The sequence below is a fragment of the Humulus lupulus genome, chromosome 9 (genome assembly GCF_963169125.1).
Source record: "Humulus lupulus chromosome 9, drHumLupu1.1, whole genome shotgun sequence".
NCBI classification, from domain to species: Eukaryota; Viridiplantae; Streptophyta; class Magnoliopsida; order Rosales; family Cannabaceae; genus Humulus; species Humulus lupulus.
This window is the reverse complement of record NC_084801.1, coordinates 115867325-115894047: the sequence shown is the minus strand read 5'-3', so window position 1 is coordinate 115894047 and position 26723 is coordinate 115867325.

The window sequence follows — 26723 nt, the reverse complement described above, 5'->3', positions numbered from 1 at the left end:
TTTAAATCCTTCTGGCTGATCCATATAAATGACTTCTTCAAGCATTCCATTAAGAAAAGCTGTCTTGACATCCATTTGCTAGATCTCATAGTCAAGAGCGGCTGCTATGGATAGGAGGATGCAAATGGACTTGAGCACGGCCACCGGACTAAAATTTTCCTCATAGTCCACACCTTCTCTTTGGGTATAACCCTTTGCCACTAATTGAGCTTTATAAGTCTCGATATTTCCATCAACACCTCGTTTCTTCTTGTATATCCACTTGCACCCAATGGCCCTAAAGTCACTAGGTGCTTCCACAAGATCCCAAACGGAATTTGAGTACATGGCCCTAAAGTCACTAAGCCTTATTAAGAAATCTAGGACGTTACAAGTTGAGATAAGTTGAGACGTTACAAGTTGGGACGTTACAAGTATAAGGCTTAGGACCTTGATTAGGGGGCCAAGATTGAAAATTATGGGATTATGTGATATATGTGCATCATTATGTGATTTATATTAAAATATGACTTGATATGCATGTTTAGGTGTATTAAATATGCATGTGGGCCCATTTCTGTTTAAAAAGGGAAATTTTTGTAATTTGGCTCGTTATGGGTATATTTGGCATATATGTGGTATGTGTGTGGTACTACATTACTATGTGGATATGTTTGGGTTACTTGGCACCAGACGATCCTTGGGAGCAAGCTAATGGAAAAGTCACAACGGGACCTGTTATCCAGATTTCCGGATAGCGTTTAGATGGATAGCCTCGGGGAAGCAGAATTATCAAAGTCTTTCACGAAAAGTGACCAGAGCTCGCGGATGGACAGAAAGGCTTCGCCTCTCCCGTTTAGTGTCAAGCTTACTCTTTCAAGCAACCGAAGGTCACGGAAGCTCGTCAATTCTCCCGGACTCCCGAAGGGATATCCTTCGGGGAAGTTTCTTCCAGGAGAAGCTCTTCAGGCTACCTTCGCGGATACAGTCCCGTGCCTCGCACGAAAGAAGACCAAGCGGCCGAGTCATGGAGGAGGCATAGTTGGAATGATCTCCACCTGACACAGGATCCCGCCTGACACGCCTGACAGGTCGAGGCCGCACACATCCCAGCACGCCTAAAGGTACCACTTCGCCTACTGTTCCGCTGACAGCCTGGAAAAGACAGCTGCCTTTGTGCATTCCCCATACTTTCATGTAAATATACCCACATAGAGTCTGGTAGCCAGGCGACTACGGTAATTGTATCCCCTATTTATGGCTGGTGTAATTAAGGCTCAGGGGGGCAGAGTGAAACCCTAATCCAAAACCCTAGCTATAAAGACCCCCTCATTTTACGATAGAGGGGACGACCAAAAAGATTACATAGCAAGAACTCTGCTGAAATTTCTCTAGCTTCATCTTCTTCAAGAGAACCCGAGAAAAACATTGTGAGTTTGTGAGGGTCTTATACACCAGCCATTTCACTGTAATCCACTACAAGTATAATAACATCGGCTCGTGGACTAGGGCTCGTTAACGCCTGAACCACGTAAAAAACCTGTTTGTTTATTTATATTTCCGCACTTCTACAGTTCTTATATTTTTATTATTTTGTTTGTATTCGTTTCCGAAAATCTCGGTAAACATTTTGGTGCTTTCATTGAGAGCTATAGGGAGTTGTTAGTCAGCTCTTTTTCTGTGTACATTTTTTGAATTCGCTCCGTACTGAAAAGATGGTGACTACGAGAAAATCCGCGGTTGACAAAAATGCTAGGGTCAACCCCGATACTATGATGGAAGATGCGGTGCGAAACGAACCCTCGGACTACCAAGGTGAAGACCCGACATCCCGCCAGGATCGGGTCAGTACTGAAGATACGACATACTTAGAAAGCGAAGAAGAGTATGTCCGAGACGGTTACTACAAAGACGGCTACTACTACGAGAAGGATCCAGAACTGGTCCAAGTAGCCGAGGAACTGGTGGCCACTAAGGCCAAGCTTGCTGAGCAGGAGCGCGTCTCCGAAAAAATGCAGCGCATGATGGAGCGCCTCCGAGGCAAGCTTGGAGATCTAGGCGACTCGGACTCGGACGCCTCTGTTTTAGGTGGTGCTGATGCCACCATGCTGGATCCATCCGTTGCTGGACCATCCAAAGCCGCCCCTAACAAGGGCAAAGAAAAAGTTGGGGAGCCTGTGCGCACTAACGCCCCTACACCTCCTAAAGGCGCGAATCACCAGGCCAACTGCCCCCCCCCCCCCCCCCCCGCGCGCAGAAGGTCTCTGGCGCTCCTAAGCCCAGACATCCTTCAGCCCCAAGGGGGCACTCTGTGCCTGAAGGGCCCGGTGCTAAGGCACCCAGGCCTAAGGGAAGGAACAACCGCCCCAGTGATTCCGTCAACCAGGACGGTCGAGCTGCGGACACGCACTCCGAGGATAGCTGGTCCACGGTGGACCTAAGAAGAAGGTTGGAGGCCAAGTATGAAAAGGCCAAAGGAGAAAAGGCCCGACCTCGCGGAGATGACCTGCGAAATCATCTCAACGACAAGATCCGGGGACGTGACCTCCCGGAGAGTAATACAAAGAGGCTCGAGGAACAGATAGCTGCCCTGACCAAGCTGGTCTGGAAGCAAAGTGAGGCCCTGTCAGACTCTGAGGAGGAAGACCCGGAACCATGTATTCGGAGAATCGCGGAAACTCCCCTCCCGGAGAACTTCAAAATGCCTCATATAGAATTATATGAGGGGAGGACAGACCCGCGCACCCATCTAGCTAAATACAACAAGATGATGCAAGTGGTGCGCGTTAGTGAGGATGCCAAATGCATGTGCTTCTCACTCACCCTTACCAAGTCCGCGGAGGACTGGTGGAAAAGATTAGCTCCCGGATCCATCCACAGTTGGAAGGAGCTACAGTCCGCGTTCAGGAGGCAGTTCATTGCTGCCCGGGACCACGACATGGAGGTTGGTTCCTTAACCAACATCAAGCAACTACCCAATGAGAGCCTCAAAGCTTTCATTCAAAGAATGATGGAAGCTGCTGCTAAGACCAAGGTCAGCGATGATATGAAACTGATCGCCCTTCAATCGGGGCTTACCGTCGGTTCCCTGCTATGGGGGGAAATGCAAAGGAGACGGGCAGAAACTCTGTCCGAATTCATGTCGAAAGCTCAGGGAATCATCAACCTTGAAGATGCCTACCAACAGGCCTTTGGAGTTCCCCCAGCTCCGACGCCCTCCGTGACTGCGCCGAGCTTTGCTTCGCAAGCTCCCGCACAAGCCCTCACGTTTCCAGGAGCCCAGTTCACTCCAAGCGTGTATGGGCCTTCCGCGTCTGCTCAGACGTCGAGTCAAACCCATTTTTCTGGGTACGGAGCTGTACAAACCGGATGTAGTATCGCTCCCGGCCGGTCGCAACCGCAAGCGGAAGGCCCAGAACAAATTCTGAGCCAATCGCGGAATAAACGAGGAGGAAGAAACTCCAACCGGGGGGACCATTCAAAGAAACCCCGGAAGGACTATGAGCCCAAGTTCACGGAGTACACCAGTTTGATAGACTCACGAGAGAACGTCTATCGAGCGACCTGTAATATGGTCAACTACAGGAAGCCCCCGAAAGTGTCTCACGGAGGAAGGCGTCCGCGAGACTCCAATAAAAGGTGTGAGTTCCACGGAGACGTGGGGCACACCACAAACGAGTGCCTTCAACTGAAGGATGAGATCGAGTCCCTGGCAAGAGCGGGACACCTCGGTCAATGGGTGAGGATACCCATAATCTATCCCGGACAGGGAGTAGTTCACGGAGCTGCGTTCTCTCCGGGACAGAGGGGGACCGCTAGCGCTCCTGGAGCTAGTCACCCCCAAGCTCCTGGATCCCAATTCCCAGCGCTTCCTGCTCCGACCTCTCCGGCACCCATTGCCATGTTGGCTCCCGGACCCGGAAATCCATATCCGCCTGGCCTTGCTCCGCCATCTGTTGACGGACACGTAGCCACCATTTCCGGAGGACCACACCTTGCCGGAAGCACCCGCAACTCCTAGAAAAGGTACTTGAGGGAGTTAGAACACACCGGGGAGATGTGCGCCTTGGTTCAGTCACCTGCTCAGCGTCCCCGAATGATGGATCTTCCCATCACCTTCACGGAAGATGACGCCCGACATGTGCACTTCCCCCACAACGATCCCCTCGTCGTGGAAGCCCAGATTGCCAATAAGAAGGTGTCACGGATCCTCGTCGATAATGGAAGCTCCGTAAACATCCTCTTCAAAGCTGCCTTCCACGCGATCGGATTAACCGAGACTGATCTGACCCCATGCCCCATCCAGCTTCAGGGGTTCAATGGGGATGCACTCATGCCCTTAGGCAAAATTCAACTTCTAGTCACCCTCAGAGGAGACAACGACGCTTGTGCCTTCAGGCACTGCACATTCGTGGTGGTCGACTGTCCCACGGCGTATAATGCCATCCTAGGCCGACCGGTCCTAATCGATTTTGGGGCAGTAACCTCGATACGCCACTTATGTTTGAAGTTTCCATGTGACAACGGGCGTATCGGCACCCTCAGAGGGGACCAACGAAGTCCACGAAGCTGTTATAACGTCTCTGTCCGATCCATCTACACGGTCCAGGAGGCGACTGTTGCCGCTCCTTTGGCGGAGAATCTGCCAGAAAATGGGGGTGCCCAAGGGGCATATGTTGACGAACTCGACCCTAGATTGGGGGTCGAGAGGGCGATAGAGCCAATGGAGGAAGTCGAGGAGGTGATCCTCAACCCGGGAGATCCCACCAAAGTCATTCAGGTGGGGAAAAACCTTCCATCGGCCATTCGAGAAAAGATCGTGGCCACTGTGAAGAAAAATCAGGATATCCTGGCATGGTGCCACGCTGATATGATGGGGATTAATCCTAATGTTGCGTGCCACGCACTCAACATCGACCCATCTGCAACTCCCGTTCGCCAAAAGAGGAGGCCGTTAGATCCAGTGAGGGTCGAAGCAGTCAAAGCTGAAGTGGACAAGCTGATGTCCATAGGCTTTCTCCAGGAGTCACACTATCCCGTGTGGTTGGCCAACCCGGTTCTGGTCCCGAAACCCAATGGGTCCTGGAGAATGTGTATTGACTTCACGGACCTAAACAAAGCCTGCCCAAAAGACTGTTTCCCTCTTCCGCGAATCGATCAAATGGTAGACGCTACTTCCGGGTATGAACTCTTATCCTTCATGGATGCATACTCCGGGTACAACTAGATCAAGATGCATGTCGCGGACCGGGAACACACCAGCTTCCTCACGGACAAGGGTGTCTACTGTTACGTGGTCATGCCTTTCAGTTTGAAGAATGCTGGGGCGACATACCAGCGCCTAGTAAACAGGATGTTCAAGGACCAGCTGGGGAGGAATATGGAGGTGTATGTAGACGACATGTTGGTAAAATCCAAGACCTCTGGGGACCACAGCGACGACCTTGAGGAAGCTTTCGCCGTGATCCGAAAGTATGGAATGAAACTGAATCCGAAGAAATGTACTTTCGGGGTCTCGTCGGGGAGGTTCCTCGGTTTCATTGTCAGCTCCCGCGGAGTGGAGGCCAACCCTGAGAAAATTCAGGCGTTCATAGATATGCCTTCTCCCCAAAAGCATAAGGATGTCCAAAGCGTTACGGGAAGGATAGCTGCTCTCAGCCGCTTCGTATCTAAGGCCACTGACAAATGTGTCCCCTTCTTCAATGTTTTGCGAGGAAACATGAGGTTCGAGTGGAACCCCGAATGCGAAGCAGCCTTCCAACACCTCAAGGAACATCTAACTCAAGCTCCCATACTATCCAAACTTGTCGAAGGAGAGGCATTGTTCTTGTACTTAGCTGTAACCAAGCATGCCGTAAGTGCCGCTCTCGTCCGGGAAGACGGCCGTCTCCAGCTCCCTGTGTATTACGTGAGCAAGAGATTACTGGACGCCGAGTCCAGATATTCAATGATCGAGAAACTCTCCCTCTGCTTGCTAATTGCTTCGCGAAAGCTAAGGCCCTATTTCCAGGCGCACACCATCAGAGTACTCACCAACCACCCTCTCCGGCAAGTCCTGCAGAAGCCCGAGTCTTCTGGCAGATTACTTAAATGGGCCATGGAACTGAGCCAGTTTGACATCCACTACCAGCCACGTGTTTCCATAAAAGGTCAAGCTCTCGCGGACTTTATTGTGGAATGCTCAGGAATGAATGACCTCCCGGAAGATCCTGTCCCGGAACTTCCCACATGGAAGGTCTATGTAGACGGAGCCTCAAATGAAAAAGGAGCTGGAGCAGGGGTTATCCTAATTTCTCCCCAAGGACATCAGCTCCAGAGCGCCATCCGTTTCGCGTTCCCAGCATCCAACAACGAGGCAGAACACGAAGCCATGCTAGCTGGATTACAACTGGCCAGGGAAGTCGGAGCCCAAAAAATCGAAGTATACAGCGACTCCCAACTTGTGGTAAACCAAATATCCGGAGAATACCAGACAAAAGGCGAAAAAATGGCTGCCTACGTGTCTCTCTCCCGCGGCCTCCTGCAGCATTTCAAAGGCCACCAAATCTGCCAGGTCCCCCGGGACCAGAATTCACTCGCGGACACACTGGCCAAGCTTGCAACAGACCCGGAAATTGAACAATATGGCCTAGTGCCCATCAGGCACTTAGAAGCGCCTAGTACCGAGACACGGAGGGTAAATTCCATCATCGACCATTCCCATTCTTGGATAGGGCCCATCCTCAGATATCTCACCACCGGAGAGCTCCCCACTGATAAAGCTGACGCAAGAAAGCTCCAATATCAAGCTCCCCGATACGTGGTTATGGATGGAAAGCTTTACCGCAGGGGGTTGTCCATACCCTTCCTTAGGTGTGTTGCCGGAACCGAAATCAGCACCATCGTCCATGAGATTCACGGAGGCTTCTGTGGCGACCATACCTCCGGTCTGAGCCTCTCCAAAAAGATCCTTCGTCAAGGATACTTCTGGCCCACCATGAAGAAGGATTGTGTGGATTATGTCAGAAAATGTGAGCAGTGCCAGAGGTACGCCAAGGTTCCGCGTGCGCCGCCTACAGAAATTACCTTAATGACCAGCCCCTGGCCGTTCGCCGTTTGGGGCATTGACCTAGTAGGTTCCCTCCCAACTGGGAAGGGTGAAGTGAAGTATGCCATAGTCGCAGTAGACTACTTCACCAAATGGGTTGAAGCTGAACCTATGAACATGGTCACCTCTAAGAAAGCACTGGACTTTGTCATCAAGAATATAGTGTGTCGTTTCGGGCTTCCGCGAAAAATTGTGTCCGACAACGGAAAGAAATTTGACAGTAAGCATTTCACGGACTTCTGTGCTTCGCATGGAATCATCAAAAGCTTTTCCGCAGTCGCCAGACCTCAAGCCAATGGGCAAGTGGAAGCAGTGAACAAAATCTTAAAGACCACGTTGAAGAAAAAACTCCAAGCATGCAAGGCTCACTGGCCGGAAGAGCTTCTGCGAGTACTTTGGGCCTATCGCACAACAGAGAGAACTTCGACGGGGCACACACCTTATTCCATGACCTTCGGTTGCGAGGCCGTCATCCCAGTAGAAACTATGATCCCCTCTCACAGGCAGGACACCTACGACCCTACCTGGAACCACGCCCTTCTCCAGGAGTCCCTGGACATGATCGAAGAGCTCCGGGAGCAGTCGCAGGTCCAACTAAAAATGTACCAAGGCAAGATAGCCCGACACTTCAACACAAGAGTCAAGAGCCGTACATTCGAAGTTGGGGACCTTGTCCTACGGAGAGTATTTCCTGCTACGCAGGATCCGGGAGTGGGAGTCCTCGGACCCAACTGGGAAGGCCCCTATGAAGTCCAAGAAAAAGTGGGCCATGGGACATATCATTTAAAGAGACTCGACGGATCTAAAGTCTCTCGCGCCTGGAACGCGGAGCACCTCCGCCATTACTATTAGTAGGCCCCGGACTATCTAGTCGGAAGTCCTTGGTAGACGTAGCCAAAATGTAAAATATGGAGATAATCCTCCCAGCTGTAAAACGCATGCCTAACATGCTAATTTAATAAAACACGGAGAAATTCACTCCGCTTTTACTGCATTTTTTATCCCTTTGTTCCAAGTTGCGTTTTAACAAGTGACCACGCGGTCCGGAGACGTCCGGACCCAACGCTCACTTGGGGGGGTATACATGGCTAAGGTATAGCCATACGCCCCTTGAACAAAACATACAGAGAACACCACTTATGTGTTAGCATTGTGTTTGAAAATTTTAAATTGTTAAGCTTAAGTTGATTTGTTGCCATGAACATAAATGCATTACGTGCCATATGTGCCTTATGTGGTTATGTGAAAATTGCCATGCAAATGTCTGCCATTATGCATCATGAAAATTATCTCCTGTGTAGCCCAGCGATGAACATGACTGGGGGTTGAGGCACATTCAGAGAGCTACGCCGAAACACCCCCAACTCCCTGACAAGTCCTTCGCAGAATACTCCGCGACCGCTGTAAAGCTTTGCTTCGCAAGCTCCAGCTCCGGGTCCCGCAAGGCGAAAGATGGCAAGATCCGCGACCGTTGTAAGCTTTGCTTCGCAGGCTTCAGCTCCGGATCTCACAAAATAATGCATGGTGAGCTCCTCGACCACTGCAAGCTTCGCTTCGCAAGCTTCAGCTCCAGGAGCAGATATGATCGATCTCCCAATTACAGCAAGCCTTGCTTTGCAAAGCCCCTGCTCCGGGATCGCACATGGTGGGCGTGGCAATTTCCCCGACCGCAACGAGCCTTGCCTCGCAGGGCTTCATGTCAGGTCCCTGAAGTCAGCCACCATGAGGTTCGCAACGACAGTTAGTTTTGCCTCGCAAAGATCTAACCCTAAGTCTAACGACGCTCACCAAAAGAACTCCCGTTCCGGCACCATGGAACGGCTCACCTTAGCAATCCCAGCAAACAGTATAACTACAAGTCCCGGGATTGGCTATTTGCCTTAGGAAAGCTGAAATACGGTGAAAGGAGTCTGGCCGTTGGAACCAAGAAACCTTCGTAACCTAGGAACTACGTGGGAAAAGACATAAGCTTTTGAAGCTTCAAGTTGGAAATGCATAGGTTCTGGCCGTTGGAACCAAAACCTCATGCGCCCCTACAGCAGTTTCTACCGTATAAAAGCATACCCTAAACGCAAAGTTAAACAAAGAACTCGGCAGAAAAGGAAAGAAAAATGCTATAATTATGGCAAATATGTCTGCAATGAGAAAAGAGTACAGGGAGCTTCGCCCCAAAGAAAAATACAAATGAAAAATAATAATCAGTAAAGAATATTTTTTACAAAAGATAAGACCCCTTCAAGCGCTGGGGGTGGCAGCGGCATCCACGTCCGGGGCCTCGAGATCAGCGATTTCAACCGGGGCTGGCGGAGTCGGCTCATTGGAAGGTGGAACTTCATCACTGGCAGGTCCAGAGGTCCCTGCCTCTGTGGGATCTTCTGCCTCAGGGGCTCCAGCAGGCTCGTCAATGTCATAAGTCTGGGCGTACGCCTCTGGGCTTTGATCCCACACCTGTATCTTTTCCCTCATGGCGGCGGCGTCCTCTCCCAGGTAGCCTATTACCTCCGGGTTTATTTTCCAAAGTTGGTGCATGAGGACCACGTGGGATAAATTAATCGTTCTATTCAGCACCCCCTCGGCATCTTCCTTCTCCTTCAAGCGCTCCGCCTCAGAGGTCGCCAGCTTTGCCTCCGCGACAGCCAATTGAGCCCTCAGTTTTTCCAGCTCGGTCTTGGATGCATCCCGCTCTCCCTTAAGGGAATCAATCTCCTTGCGCTGCACCTTATTGTGACCCAGCAAGGATTGCTTCTCGGTTACATGTCCCCTGACGGTGAATTGCAAGGCTCCAATCTGTTTATCCTTCTCAGCAAGCCCCAACTCCTGCATAGACGCGAGATCCTTGCTCCTCTTATGATCCTGCTCCTCCTTGTGAAGCCTATTCTGAAGAGTGGCATATTCCTCTTGCCGCTTAAGGAGGAGATCATTTTTCGATTGCAAGCGGGCTTCCAAGGTATCTTTCTCCTCCCTGGCTTGGGATAGCTCTTCCCGGAGCTTGGAGTTTTCGGCCTTCAAGTCATCCGACCGCTGCTTGAACTCATTCTCTGCGCTGGCCCGGTACTCTCGATATTTGGCACGATATTTCTTATCCGCCTCTTCCTCAGCCGTGCGCCGGGCTTGGCTAATCTTCTCCATAGCCTCCCCCTTCATGCCCTCGACCTGTTGAGTCAGTTTCTGCTTCTCCGCCTCCAAGGCCTGGCGACCCGCCTGGCTCTCCTCCAGCTGAACCAGAACTGCACCCACCTCCCGGAACGAGCGTTCCGCGATAAGAGAGGCCTGCAAGGAAAAACAGCAGAATAAGTTAAGCAGAACCAAATGTACTAAGACCAACGACCCCAGAACACAGTAACTGATAGCTCACCCCAGTAAGTTGCTGCTTTACGGCATGTGTCAGCAACAGCGGGTCCTTACTGCTACTGATGGCCCATTTCTCAGAATTGCGCTCGCACAAGCTCAAGGCCATGTCTTCCATCATCTCCGCCCTGAACGGCGCCAAAGCACGCCCGAGTCTAGGCACCAGCCTCTTCTCCAAGGCTGGGCCATCTAGAACCGCTCCAGTCGGGTGAAGGGATCTCACCCCTTCTGCCAGCTCAGCTCTCTTCACGGCAGACAGGTTGTCTGCCCTTCCCTGAGTAACAGCCTTCTCGGCCTCCAACCGCCTCTTCAAAAAATTATCAGCCCGTCTTACACCCTCTAGGAGGGCAGCGGAGAAACGGGTTGGTTTCTGAGGAAATTGGAACTTCAGGCCAGGCTGAGGAAGGCTTGTTTGTTGAGAAAGTGGAAGAGAAGGAGAAGAAGGAGACCCCGGAAGGGTGGACTCCCTTTGGACTGGAGGAGGAGGTAAAAGGTCATCAGGGACGGTAGGGAAGACACTACTGCCCCAGTTTGTTGTTGCTGCTGGTGTTGCTTTTGTTTTTGCTGCTGCGGTGGCGGAGGTGATTGCCTTTGTTGTTGCTATTGTTGTTGCTGTTGCTTTTGCTGCTGCGGTGGCGGAGGTAATTGCCTTTGTTGTTGCTGCTGATTTTGCTGTTGTTTTTGCTGGTGCTGCGACGGTGGTGGTTGCCTTTGTTGTTGCTGTTGTTGTTGTTGTTGTGGTTGCTGCTGGGTGACAGTAGTCTGGCGAGGACTGCGCGCAGCCCGGAGGTCTCCATCACCTCCGGGAGAAGAATGTCTGAGGCATTTCTTCTTGTCGCCCTCAGCCTCTCCTCCGGGGCGCTTGCTCGTCCCGGTCATCTTCGCGGGGAACACAAGCCCTTCCCCGTCGCTGCTATTACTCGAGGCCGCCATGGTCTCGGAAGGCCCCTTGGCAGGAGACCTCTCCACCGCCAGAGACACTTGCGCCTCGCCACCTGTCTTCTTGGATGTGGCAGCTTTACCTCCCCTACCAACTCTGGCTTTTCGTCCTTTCCCCTTGGACGGGTCTTGGCTGGTGGCGGCCTTCTTGATAAGTGAGGTGACTCTCCCCAACATCTTTGCTTCGGGATGTTCTGCAAGCAATGCACGAAGCAAAGTTAACCAACCAGCAAGCGATGTGAAGAAAGATAAGCAGAAAACAAACACATGCAACAACATAAAAGCGCAAACAAGTCCACCAGAGGGGAACAAGAAACAAGCAAGAGAAAAGTTTGAAAGGGACGACCATGCACGAGAAACGTGGATGGCCTTCCCCGAGCAAAACAAAACATCGCTTCCTGCTCCAGGAAGCTCCCGTGCTCCTCGAAGTCCGGGAATAACATGCTGAGGGAAGAAGGGTCAACCATGGTGACACCTTCTGGCGAACTATCGTCACTCAAACACCCGAGGAGCTCATCTACCCTATCGCAATATCTGTCAAAGGGTATCCTACGCGGATCTAGCCTAAGGAAGCGGGGATCGAACCCCGCCTGAGAAGTCCGGGAAACCTCAGATAGGCTGGGGGTGTGGATCAATCGAAAACTAGTCTTACCTCTTCCGGAGGTACCAGCTCCCGGAGTCCCTTCATTGGGGTAAGCAGCGGCGTGGCGAGCCTCGATCTCTTCTTCCTCCGGCTGGGGGGCGGGGAACCTCTCCGCCCAACTAGGAGATAAATTATTCTCGTCCCGGGCCGCTTGGCAGATCACCTTGGACAGCTCCAGGGCAATCTGCTCCCGGACGTCAGCTGACACCTGACTTTGCCCCCTGCCACTCACTGGCTCAATATTTTGGAAAGAGGCAAGTAGCCCATACTCCCTCAAAGATTCGGTGGTCACAAGTCCTTCCACCTTCAGCTCTTCCTCCGAGAGCCCCTCGTAGAAGTTTGACCTCCTTATCATCTCCGCACAGCGAGGTGTTCGCGGGACAGCTTCTGCAAAATCCAAACACGAGTGTTAGAGATCCTCTCGGAAGGCAGACCAAACTTAAAGAAACAAAGTTAAAGAAGAGAGGAAGGGGCACTTACCAGGAACTTTGAAGTCCAAAGATAGAGCTGGCACCCTCTTCAATGGGAAGCCAGTCGTCAGGAACCAGTACTCCCGGAGATCTGGAACCCTCGCGGTATGACATGTGGGGCACATCACGTCCGGATATCTCTCCAGCCTATAAAACCCCACCTTGTCTGGATGACCTCTCATGGGTTGAGACTTCAGCCCATAGAAGTATAGCACCTCCTCCGGAGTAGGAGCCTCCAGGTCCCGGGACTTGCAAAAGATGTACCACCCCGCTAGGAGCTTGTAGCTGGGGGGAATCAACTGGATGGGGGCAATCCCCGCCTTTACACAGAAATTGGCAAAATAACTTCTTAGGGGAAATGCGCCCCACACACTATGTGTGCCCAGCTCCAGGCACCAAAACCCTTGTGACTCTGACTAGCAGACTCACCCAGCACCGACAGACGGTGCCACATCAGGCCTGGGATGTTCTTCAAGCCTCTGAGGAGTACAGCTCCAGGATGCCATAGTTCCTGAACAGGTTCGGCTTCTGGTCCATCTCCCAGATTGAATTGTTGATAGTCGGGGGGCTAGCCGCGACCACTTTAGTTTTTCCTTTCCCCTTTGCGCCAGCGACAGGGGAACCTTGCTCCTGGGCAGATTCAGCCTCTACCGCAGCGATGATTTGATCCTTTGAGGTGTTCGTCACTGCACAAAAGAAACAAAGAAGAAAACACTCTAAGCAGTCAGCACCCTTGTCATACCCTAACGGTATCAAAGGCGTCGGGTAGACCCTCCCCGAAAACTGCTTGGAGAGGCTCCCGCCGAGCTTGCCGAGGGGTTGACACCATGCCACCCGAAGGACAGCAAGGAACCAAACTCAAACTCCGAGCCTAAGCCCGCCAAGAGAAGTGTTTTTCCAGAGGAAGACACCCTAAAGGCGCTCATGCTTATGCCCTAAAACAGCAAACCAGAACAGCACAAGCAAGACGAGGAACGACTTTCCAAACGCAAATCGTCAAAGCATGCAAAGAGATTACTTATTGACTCACATCAGTCACATGCCTATCAAAGCCCTATTCATGCATGCATATAGACGACACCGGCAGAAAACTCAACCCTAACAACTACCAACAATCTAAGGTTTGGAAGGAAAGAGCAAAGTAGAAATACTTACTGGTGTTCGGATAGTTGAAGATTGAAGGAGTAACCGGGTCACTGCACTGCACGAACACGAGAAGTAAAGGCTGCCAAGACAAGGCAACGATTCAGACTTAGAGCTTCGGCGAACAAACCTACGGTCAAGTCGAAAGAAAAGTTTCAGGATTCCTTACCAAAAGAAGTGGCGAATTCGCAGGAAAGGAAGCTTGAAAGCTTGAGAGTTCGAAGATTTGGGAATCTGAAAATCTGAAAGCTTGAGAATTTGAGAGCGTAAAGAGGAAGAAAGGTCCGTTCCCTCGTTTTTATAGCAGGAACAAAGTCCTTTCGAATTCTACAAATGGACGGTCCTGATCTTCCCATACCGCATGCATCAGATCCGACGGCTGGAGATGAAGCGCCGGTCCTATTTATGACTCCTCGGATGGGAATAAAGTATTTATTTCCCATCATTATACCATCTCGGGCCCGGTGTACCATTAAATACCGTCAAATCACTACTCAGATGCCTGACGCACGCATACTCAGCCAGTCGCCTCACGCACACGTCTTGGTCACAGAGCCATTCCCGGCATGACGCGTGGCCCTTGCCACACTTGAGTACTTGAGTTCAAACAGAAGAAATTTCCTTTCTTTTTCATACTAACACTCAGGCGGGAAAAAGGAACCCTTCCAGGAACACAGGAGGTGACCCCTCGCCTAATCTAGAAACCAGAATACCCGGAGGGCTGTACAAGCTCCCGGACCTCTCAAAGCTCCGTGACCTTGGGGGGTAAATGTTATCCAGATTTCCGGATAGCGTTTAGATGGATAGCCTCGGGGAAGCAGAATTATCAAAGTCTTTCACGAAAAGTGACCAGAGCTCGCGGATGGACAGAAAGGCTTCGCCTCTCCCGTTTAGTGTCAAGCTTACTCTTTCAAGCAACCGAAGGTCACGGAAGCTCGTCAATTCTCCCGGACTCCCGAAGGGATATCCTTCGGGGAAGGTTCTTCCAGGAGAAGCTCTTCAGGCTACCTTCGCGGATACAGTCCCGTGCCTCGCACGAAAGAAGACCAAGCGGCCGAGTCATGGAGGAGGCATAGTTGGAATGATCTCCACCTGACACAGGATCCCGCCTGACACGCCTGACAGGTCGAGGCCGCACACATCCCAGCATGCCTAAAGGTACCACTTCGCCTACTGTTCCGCTGACAGCCTGGAAAAGACAGCTGCCTTTGTGCATTCCCCATACTTTCATGTAAATATACCCACATAGAGTCTGGTAGCCAGGCGACTACGGTAATTGTATCCCCTATTTATGGCTGGTGTAATTAAGGCTCAGGGGGGCAGAGTGAAACCCTAATCCAAAACCCTAGCTATAAAGACCCCCTCATTTTACGATAAAGGGGACGGCCAAAAAGATTACATAGCAAGAACTCTGCTGAAATCTCTCTAGCTTCATCTTCTTCAAGAGAACCCGAGAGAAACATTGTGAGTTTGTGAGGGTCTTATACACCAGCCATTTCACTGTAATCCACTACAAGTATAATAACATCGACTCGTGGACTAGGGCTCGTTAACGCCTGAACCACGTAAGAAACCTGTTTGTTTATTTATATTTCCGCACTTCTACAGTTCTTATCTTTTTATTATTTTGTTTGTATTCATTTCCGAAAAACTCGGTAAACAGGACCCATACTTAACTCGGAGTGAGTCAAGGGGTATATTGGGTATTTAGCACATTACCGGGATATTGAGTAATGGGAATGATTATTTGATGATATATTGGGAGTTAGTGAGATCAGGAGGGAATTATGGGAATTTTGACTATTTTACGCCAGGGGGAATTTTTGGGACCCCAAGCATTAGGATTTGCTTGAGGTTACTTAAGCCCGAAGTAACCTGTCAGAAACATAAAAAAATGTTCAGTATGTTCTATCTCTCTCTCGTTCTCTTTTTAACGCCATTAGCATTTTTGAAGGAAACTCGAGTTTTAGGACTCAGATTCAAGCAAGGTTAGAGTCATAATGATTCTAGGGAATACTAGAAGCTTATGAGCCGGAGGATTTAATTGGGAAACAACTCAATCAGAGGTGATCCAAGTTTTAAGTTTTGAGTTTTGAGATTTTGAGTTTTTAAGCTTTGATTAGATTTTATGCTTTGATGAGTTTTTGAGTTGTTTAAAGCTTATGTTTTGATGGTTTTGGGCCATTGGGATGTTTGGGAACTTTGTTTTTGGGATTTGAATATGTTTGGATAGGTTTTTGGAGGATTTAAATGGGAAAAAATGAAGAAAATTGTTGGGTTCAAGGTTGGGTCGCGACCTTGTTCTTGGAAGTCGCGACTTGTGTGAACCCAGAACCAGGAGGGGTTCTGCCTGGGGGGCGCACTGCGACTCTAGAGGGCAAGTCGCTGCCCGTGCCCTAAAGCCTAGGTAGAGGGCTGTTGTCTGGGAGGCGCGCTGCGACCCCCAGAGCCAAGTCACGGCTCGCCTATGCAGTTTTGTCCAGGTTGGGTTTTAAGTCGTGGGAACTTAAACCTAAGGGCTCAGGATCGATCCTACTACCCAATCTGGTAGGATTCGACGTCCTGGAGGCTAGGACCCGGTCTGGAAGTCTTTATTTACTCAGTTTTTACGGGATTCTATATTATGGTTGTGACTAGGTGAACGCTAGGGGTTCAAAATCAAGATCGTGCCCGAGGGTCGTTTATTGGTAACCTGTGCTTGGACCAAAGGTAAGAAAACTGCACCCAATATGTGATGCATGTGATACATGTGATTATGGCATGGCATGAATGTTGAATATGGAATTGATCAGAGCTTGACTCTCTGTAAATGTGCATAATTATGATTGTGCTTGTGATTGTTGATTAAGCATGTTGAGTGCCTTATATCTAGATATTTGACACATGATATATGCCTATTTGCATTACCTCATTGAGAAAGCACCGACTTATTAGTCAAGGATGGCAATAGCGCTAAGCGCTGGTCGTAAAGCACTGAGTTATTAGTCAAGAGCAACACATATGATTAGATCCAATCAATAGAGCATTATACACTCGTCCGACCCTATAGTCGAAGAAAACTAAAGCGCTTGGCTAGTCTATGGCTAGTTACTCAGAACCAGGGCTAAAAGGCCTAGGTGACTTGATGGTCACATTGCTTAGGGCACAAGTCCCCAATATGACTTCACAATCATTTATTCAGGGCACATGACCCTAGGTTGACCCCATGGTCATCTATCCATGGCACATGACCCCAGGTTGACTCCACGACCATTTATCCAGGGCATAGGACCCCAGGTTGACTCCATGGTCATCTATCCAGGGCACAGGACCCCAGGTTGACTCCATGGTCATCTAATAGGGCAAAGGACCCAAGGTTGACTCCACAGTCGTCTATTCAGAGCACAGGACCCCAGGATGACTCCACGGTCATTTATTCAGGGCAAAGGACCCCAGGTTGACCCCATGGTCATCTGATTAGGACTGAAAGCCCCACAATGATCCCACAATCATTTATTTGTACTTTCCTGCATGCATGAATAGGGATATTACTACTAGGCATGCTTATTATGATTTGGTGACATGCTATTAACTGCTTATGAGCATGTTTAAGTTTTCTTGCTAAGCCTCGGCTCACGGGTGCTATGTGGTGCAGGTAAAGGTAAGAGAAAGCTGGACCATCTTTGAGTTGAAAAGCTTAGGTGATGATGTGTACATATGCGGCTGCTCGACCACCACGGCCGAGGGTTTAAAGACGAACTAAGGTTAAACCCTATTTTCTCGCTTAGGTCGGCAGGTTGTAACTTCTTATTGTAATTAACCTTTTAAAGGTATTTTTGGATCCCATGTATACAATAAACATTCTAGTGAAACGTTTGTATCCTTGACCAAAAATTTTAACCCCAAATCGTTAATCACATTTAGTTACACGATTATGGCCAAATGACTCGTTTAGTGAGTTTAGCACTATTTTAAATACACAGTGTAATGGTCCCTAGGTAGTAGGGTGTTACAACTTGGTATCAGAGCCTAGACCCAGTCGAAAGTGTGGCCGACGGGGACGTCAGACCCCTAAGGGAGGGTGATTGTGACAGTCAGTATCCCATGATCTGTAGGGGAAAAACCGGGTAAAGTTGTGCAATCCCACACTGCCTGGGGAAGGTCAAGTGTGATGATTCTAAGACTATGTAGGTATGGGACTACACAGTTGAAGAGGGCTTAAATGGGTTGATGGGTACTACCTATGCCAACAAGATGCATCTTCTTTTCGGTAGCCCATCACTTGAGAACCCCAAAGTTAAGCATGCTTGACCTGGAGTAGTCTCATGATGGGTGACCTCCTGGGAAGTTTTCCCAGGAAGCGTGCGAGTGAGGACAAAGCACGCTTGAAAGACTCATGTTGGTTTACAGGGCCAGTTGTCATTCCAGGAAGCAGCCAATGTGACGTGGGGTGTTACATATACTCTGTTGTATTTCAATTTCAAATGAGATATCTTGTAACTTCCCTAAAATTAAGGGAATAATATTCTGTAAAGTGGGTTTATAAATAGCCTGGATTTAGTCATTTATTTTGGACGCACAAATTTGTACTCAAAGCTCTGTGAAATTGTTTTTAGATCTTTAAATGCAGACTATTTATTCAATAAAAGTGACTCGTGGACGTATGCAGATTTAACTACTGAGCCACGTAAAAAATCTTTGTTCTTTCTTTTCTTCCTATTGTTTTAGTTGACAAAAAACGTAATCAACATGTACCACTATAGTATTATTTTTAATCACTACCTATAGGTATTTTTAGTATTTTTGGTACATAAATAAGCTGCAAATCTAATTTTTTTTACATGACGATGTATAATGTAGTTACAGGGGACCTCCCACAAATTTTGAAGAAATTCTAGATAATTTAGCATGCCGAAATCATAATTCAAATAGTTTGTTGCACGCATGCTTGTTTCAATATTTATACGTGTGTGCAATAAGCTATTTAAATTTTGATTTTGGCATCCTAAATTATCTAGAATTTCCTGAAAATTTGTGAGAGGTCTCCTGTAACTACAATATACATCGTCATCTAAAAAAATAGAGTTACAACTTAATCATATTCCGAAAATACTAAAAGTATCTATCGATAGTGATAAAAAATAATCACTACACTAAAAAATTCCATTGATAAATATATGATCATTTTGAATCCCAACACTAAATTATGAATGACCCATTATGTGCATGTATAGAATTGAATACATGTTTGAAGTATGTTTTGGAATTCAAACATTTTAATATATGTGTAGCGTCCTCCTAATCCAAGATCGTTACACTGTGTACTTTAAATGGTGTCAGACTTGCTGATCAAGTCATTTGGTTATAAACGTGTAACTAAGGTTAATGTCAAGAGTTAAGGTTAAAAATTTGGGTCAAAGGAAACGTTAACTTTTCATTTTAAATTTTAATACATACATGAGATCCCAAAAGGTTACAAACAAATGTTTGAAAAGGTATATACAATCAAAAGTTACAACTAGCCCGCCTAAGCGGAAAAATAAGGGATACAACCCTAGTTCCTCTGAGATATTCTTGGTCGTGGTGGACGAGCAGCTGCATATGTACACGCTGCCACCGAAGCTCTCCAACTCATGGCTGGTCTAACTTTCTTTTCCCCTTACCTACACCATATAGCACCTGTGAGCAAAGGCTCAGCAAGAAAACTTAAACATGTGCATGAATAGTAAATACAGATTCCAAATACATACCTAGCATGCCCAGCAGTAATAACCTACTCATGCATGCATACAATTACAAATAAACGATCATTGGATCATTTTGGGGCCTGCTGCCTTGAATAGATGACCATAGAGTCAACCCAGGGCCCTGTGCCCTAGCTATGTGACCATAGAGTCACCTGGGGCCCTTGCCCTTAGCTTTGCGTAACTAGTCATAAAGCTAGCCAAGTGCTTTGTTTTTCCAACGACCATAGGGTCGGCCAACATAATAGTACATCTCTAATTAGGCCTAAGCCTCTAGACCAGCGTGCAGTGCGCTATTGCCGCCATTGAATAATAAGTTAAGACTTTAATCAGACATTCAGATAACTAGGCAAACAGATACAGCTAAGCATACTTCAAACAATACAAGTATGCATACATATAAATCATGGTATCTTAACCAATCAAACACAAACACAGTAATAACCATGTTCCTTAGCGGGGTTGAGCCCTACCTTTGCAGACAGGGCAAGCATTCATTAGACAATTATTCAGACACAAATCATTCAAGAATAACCTAAATCACATTCATTCTCAGGGGCTGAGCCCTATTCATAGTTATAATCAACAACCGGGTCAAGCCCTAATCACATATATCACGTATTGGGTGCAGTTTTCTTACCTTAGGTTCGAGTGCAACGTATATTAAGTACGACCCTCGAGCACAATCCCGGTTCTGAGCCCTTAGCGATAACCTAGTCACAACCAATAGAGAATCTCATCAAAATGAGCAAATAAAGGCTTCTGAACCGAGTCCTAGCCTCTGAGACGTCGAATTCTACTCAACCGAGTAGTAGGATCGATCCCGAGCCCTTAGGTTTGAGTTCCTGCACTCAAAACCTTCCCGGGGCTCAAAAACCCTTCAAGTGTCGCGATTCAAAACAAAGGAGCTGCGGCCCATCCCAAGTCAGAGAGCCCAAGGCTCTCCTCTGTTTTGACACGCGTCATGATGGACCCAAAATGAGTATGTTTTAAATATTTATAACTCGTAAGCGCACGAATCGTTGATATAGAATAGTGATCGTGTAAGCAAGGATGTCGAATCCAAAGGAGTTGTCTAAAATAAAAAAGACAACTATTTTAAACCAAAATTAATAGACTCTAACCTAGCTCCAAAGATTGATGAGATTTAATGTCATGAACATAAAATAAAAGATTTAAAATAAAGCTATTTAAGAGAATAAAAATAAAACAATTATGATTTGAAAATAAGTTGTAAAAGAAAGATTATTAAGATACTAGAATCCACAAAATGTAAGTTTAATAATAATTATTAGTATATTGATTCCCAAGTTTTAGTGATAGTTAAAATAAGTCAAACTATCATTTTCCAAATAAATTTATAATTTTAAGCACAAATTATTTCTAAAAAGATAGGATTTTTCTTCACTTTTCAAAAAAAGTATAATTTCAAAGTATTTAATGTGAATCAACCTAATGGAAAAAAATAATCAAATAACATTATTTATAAGGCAAAACATAATATTTTTGTTCTAAGCATTGGATGTGTATAATTTAATGACACATCTTACACAAATAATATTATGTTTTGCAAAAATGAAGAATAAAGTGCAATATTATCTAACAATCCAAAATATGAGATATTAAAGATGAAAGACATATATGAAGAAGAAAAATCCATAAACTTTGTTGCATTACAAGGGAAATCAACATACAACATAAATATTATCTAGTTACAAGTTGCTTCATCATGATCTTAATAATCTTATGAAAAAGATTAGAAGCGCATAACTAGAATGGAAATTACAAAATAAAAATTACAAACATAAATAGGAAAATTTGGGGGATGAACCCCCAAAATTTTCCTTTAAAAACTCATAGAAAAAATGACAAAAAAGAATAAAAAGAAGAAGAGAATGGAGTGGTATTGAAAGTGTAGAATTTTTGTAGTGTAACCCCCTCCAAATTAAGCACTCCAATCCTATATTTATAGCCAAAAAAGTGTTTAAGATAATCAATTTAAATTAATTAAATTGATTAAATTAAATTTGAAATGAAGAATAATATGGCATATAGGGGTAAATTTTAAGATGTAATGATGATTTTGGGGTAAAATGTATAGAAAAGTTTAGGTAAAAATGTGGCATTTTTGGACAATGGGACAAGGAGACATTGTTGGGCTCAAGACACATTTCTCCTTTTGTTTGCTGGGCTGGCAGCCATCTTAGGAGGCCACTAGGCCGAGAAAAGGGCAGGCGGCCCATGGGTGAGGTAGTTGGGCGCAAGCCCAAGTGGCTGGGGAAGGTTCAAGCAATTGGGAAGGGAAATCGTGGACCTAGGGGAGTTGGAGGATGCTGAGGCGTGCGGGCCTGGAGGCTTGGGCTGGCTGGGCAGGTGGCGTGGGCCTGGGGCACGGGCTGGGAAGGCAGCTGGGAGGCTTGGTCTTGTGGGCTTGGTGCCATGTGTTTGCTTATTCCTTTTCAAAAATGCCATTTTTCTTTCTTTCTCTTTCTTTTTCAAACACACAAAAAAATACAACATAATTCCTACAGCATAAATTAAATCATAATCAAATATTTTCAATTATACAATAGATAATATTAAGTCCATGAAAATATTAATTAAAATTTAATTTACTTCGGCAATTAAGTTCAATAAAATAACAATTTAACTTCTAATCTAATAATACTAATTTCAAATAATTAAACTATAACATATTACAATAAAATAACTATAAAAACACACAAAAATCTATAAAATCATGATAAGACTAATAAATTCAAAATTACTTAAAAATTTAATAAATTAATAAAAAACGTAAGAACTTAACACTAATTAGCTTATAAATAGTGGTAAAATAACTCTATTTTGTAGAGTTATCATGTCGCGGTGTGCCCCTTCTTGCGTCGCGGCTCAAATGGAGGTTCGACACCTCTTTCTCCTTCTTGCTCATGAAAGTCGCAGCGCCCCAAGAACAAGGTCGCTGGTCACCATGAAAACTCATAAATTTCCCCGTTTTCTTCAAGCAAAAATCCACCAAAAACCTATACAAACATAGCAAAATCCCCAAGGTAAAGTTCCCAATTAACTCGGCACCTCAAAACACACAAAACCCAACCCTAAACTTGGCCAAAACCCCATAAAATCCCAAAATTTAAGAACTGAGTTCCTAAACTCCAAAACTTAGCTAAAAACCAGAAAAACAGAGGGATTCAAGGCTGGAAATTGTTACCTCAGTTGCCCTGAATGATGCTCTCCCCAAGCAATCCTAAGCCTAAGCTAGCCTCGATTCCTTCTAAATCGCAAGAATTCCCAGGGAATTTGAGTGTGTGTGTGTGTGTGTGTGTGTGTGTGTGTGTGTGTGAACGAGAGAGAGAGAGAAAGCTGAACGATTTTCCATCTGTTTCTGGTGTTTGTGAGGTTTACTTAGACTCTAAGTGACCTTAAGCAAATCCCAAGGCTCGGGGTACCAAAAACATCCTCGAGGGAAAAATGGTCAAAACTCCTAGAATTCCCTCCTAATCTCACTAATACTGAATATATCCTCGAATATTCATTCCCATTACCCGATAACCCGATAATGTACTAGATACCCAAAATACCCCTTAACTCACCCTGAGTCGAGTATTAGGTCCCGTTGTGACTTTCCCCCTAACTTGCTCCCTATGATCGTCTCGTGCCGAGCAACCCAAATATATCCACATAATAATGTGGTCTCATACATATATGCACATATATTCCAAATATACCCATAACAGGCCAAATTACGAAAATTTCCCTTCTAAAAAGAAACGAGCCCACATGCACATTTAATACACCTAAACATGCATATCTGGTCATATTATCATATAACTCAATTAATAACACACATATATATCACATAAACACATAAATTTCCATAAGCTGCCATCCTGGCCCCCTAATCATGGCCCTAAGCCTTATTAGGTAATTTGGGACGTTACAACTATCCCCTCCTCATAGAAATTTTGTCCTCGAAATTTTACCTGATTAGCTCGGGATACTAATTCTGCATATCTGCCTCCAACTCCCAAGTCACTTCCTCGACCTTGTTGTTCCTCCATGATACCTTAACTAAAGGTATAGTCTTGTTCCTCAGTACCTTTTCCTTCCTGTCTAAAATCTGAATTGGCTGCTCCTCATAGGACAAATATGTCTCCAATTCCAGATCCTCGTAACTCAATACATGAGTCCCATCTAATACATACTTTCTCAGCATGAAAATATGAAATACGTTGTGCACACTAGGCAGTGCAGGGGGTAAGGCCAACCTATAGACCACATGACTGATCCTCTCCAGGATCTCAAATTGTCCAACAAACCTAGGGCTCAGCTTGCCCTTCTTCCCAAATCTCTTCACCTCTCTTAGTGATGAAACCCTAAGGAAGACATAGTCTCCCACTTGAAACTCCACGTTCCTCCACTTTGGGTCTGAATAACTCTTTTGTCTACTCTGAGACGCGAGCATCCGAGCTCTAATCTTTTCAATAGCCTCAGTGGTCCTCTGAACTACTTCAGGACCCAAATATTTCCTCTCACCCATCTCATCCCAGTGAATGGGAGATCTGCACTTCCTACCATACAACATCTCATAAGGTGACACTCCAATAGTCGACTTGTAGCTGTTATTATAGGAAAACTCTATCAGAGGCAAATATTTACTTCAGGACCCTTCAAAGTCCAATACACATGCTCTCAACATGTCCTCTAGTATCTGGATAATCCTCTTAGACTGACCATCAGTCTAAGGATGATAAGTTGTATTGAACTTCAAGTGTGTACCCATCGCCTTTTGTAAACTTCCCCAAAACTTGGAAGTAAAGATATGGTCCCTATTAGACACGATAGTTCTCAGAGTACCATGAAGGCGAACTATCTCTCTCACATAGAGATCTGCATTCTGGTCAACAGTGTAGTTTGTCCTCACTGGTAGAAAGTGAGCTGATTTCGCATATCGATCCACGATGACCCAGATTGAATCGTGCTGGACCACTGTCCTAGGCAATCCTACCACGAAATCCATCGTGATGTCCTCCCATTTCCACTCTGGGATATCCAGAGATTGCAACAGCCCTGCTGGTCTCTGATGCTCTTCCACCTCGCCACGTACTCAGTCACATCCCTGTTCATCCCAGGCCACCAATATAAGGCTTTCAGATCCTGGTACATCTTTGTGGTGCCTGGATGTAGAGAATAAGGGGTAGAATGAGATTCATCCATAATCTCCCGTCTTATCCCAGTGTCCATCGGAACGCAGATCCGATCCTTATATCTCAATAAACCCATGTTTGACATTGTATAGTCCTTAGCTACTCCAGCTAGGAAGTCCCCTCTGATCTTACCCAACTATGGGTCACTCAATTTCTTCTCCTTAATCCTCTCCAACAGAGTAGACTGCAGGGTGATGTTGGTTAACTGGCCCACCACTAACTCAATACCAGCTCTGGTCATATCCACAGCCAACTTCCTGGATATCTGCCTAGCACTATACAACTGTCCCGGACCCTTCCGACTTAAGCCATATGCTACCTCGTTGGCTTTTCCTGGGTGATAGAGGATCTCACAATCATAATCATTCACTAGCTCACCAGCGTCTCTACCTCATGTTCAAATCCTTCTAAGTGAAGAAGTATTTCAAACTCTTGTGATCTGTGTATATATCACACTTCTCACCATATAAGTAGTGTCGCCACATCTTTAGTGCAAAAACCACTGATGCAAGTTCTAGATCATGTGTGGGGTATCTCTGCTCATACTCATTTAGCTGACATGCTCTGTCTCTGACTGAGAGTATACCAGTATATCTTCGATAAAGACGATCACTAACCGATCTTTGAACACCTTGTTCATCGGATCCATAAATGTATTGGGGCATTAGTCAGTCCAAATGATATCACCAAAAACTCATAATGTTCGTACCTGGTGCGAAAATCTGTCTTTGGTATATACTCCTCCCTGATCCTTAGCTAGTGTAACCGGATCGAAGATCTTTCTTGGAGAATACCTTCCTACCCTATAACTGATCAAACACATCATCAATCCTTGACAGAGGATACATGTTCTTGATAGTCAACTTGTTCAGTTCTCTATAATCGATACACATCCTCAGAGAACCATCTTTCTTCTTCACGAAGAGAACTGGTGCGCCCCATGGTGAGAAACTAGGCCTAATAAAACCAAGTCTAGCAACTCCTGTAATTGAACCTTTAGCTCCTTCAGCTCTGTCAGATCCATCCTATAAGGTGCTCTAGACACTGGCTTTGTCCCTGGCACTAGTTCAATCACAAACTCTATCTCCCTGTGTGGAGGTAACCCTGGCAGATCCTCTGGAAACACATCCAGAAACTCACAGACTAATTTGGTATGTCATGGTCCCATCGGCACGACCTGAGTGATATCCACCTGCTAGCTAAGAATCTTATGCATCCCCCTTGCAATAAGTCTCTAGCTCTAAGTACATATATCATAGGTATATGGGGTCCATGCACTGTGCCAACGAATACAAAGGAGTCCTCACCTTCAGGCTCAAATGTTACCATCTTCTTCTTGCAATCTATCGTTGCCCCATACTTCTCTAACCAGTCCATACCCAGAATTATATCAAAATCAGTCATAACCAACTATACCAAGTCAACTGACAACTCCCTGCCATCCATTATCACTAGCAATGATCTGACCCCTCTCCTGGAAACTACTAACTCCCTAGTAGGCAACATAGTACCAAACCCCATAGGATAAAAGTCACAAGGTCTACACAATCCATCAATAATCCTACTAGCAACAAAAAGAGTGTGTAGCACCCGAATAAATTAAAACAGTATAAAGGGTCCCAGTACTAGAAAGTTGACCTGTAACCACCGAGGGACTAGCCTCGGCCTCTACCTGGGTCAAGGTGAACACCCGAGCTAGCGTCAGGCTATCCACCTTTTTGGGCTCTTCCTTTCTGGCTTTCAAGCAGTCATTCTTCAGGTGTCCCACACTCCCGCAGACAAAGCAGGCCTTCGCCCGACATTCCCCAATATGGTGCCTTCTGCATCGAGTACACTCTAGGAACACTTTCCAAGTCTCACCGCCACCCTAGCGGCCTATCTGTATGCCCTGTGGCCTCCTATCTGACCTTGGAGTTGAAACTGTATCTAGATTCTTTCTCTTTTGGTCACTAGGGCCTCCGCCCCTACCAAAGCCTGGAAATTGAGGTCTCGACCTTCTAGAATCCCTTCTGGCTGCATTTGTAATGACCCAGATTTTCAATACTCAATAATGCGGAAATATAAATGTTTTCATTTAACAAAATATCATAAAAACCTTTATAAAAAAAAAATTAAAAAGTCGTATGGTCATACTTAACATTTAGTTACAAACATATTTTATAAAGAGTAGAGTGAGCCTAGTTT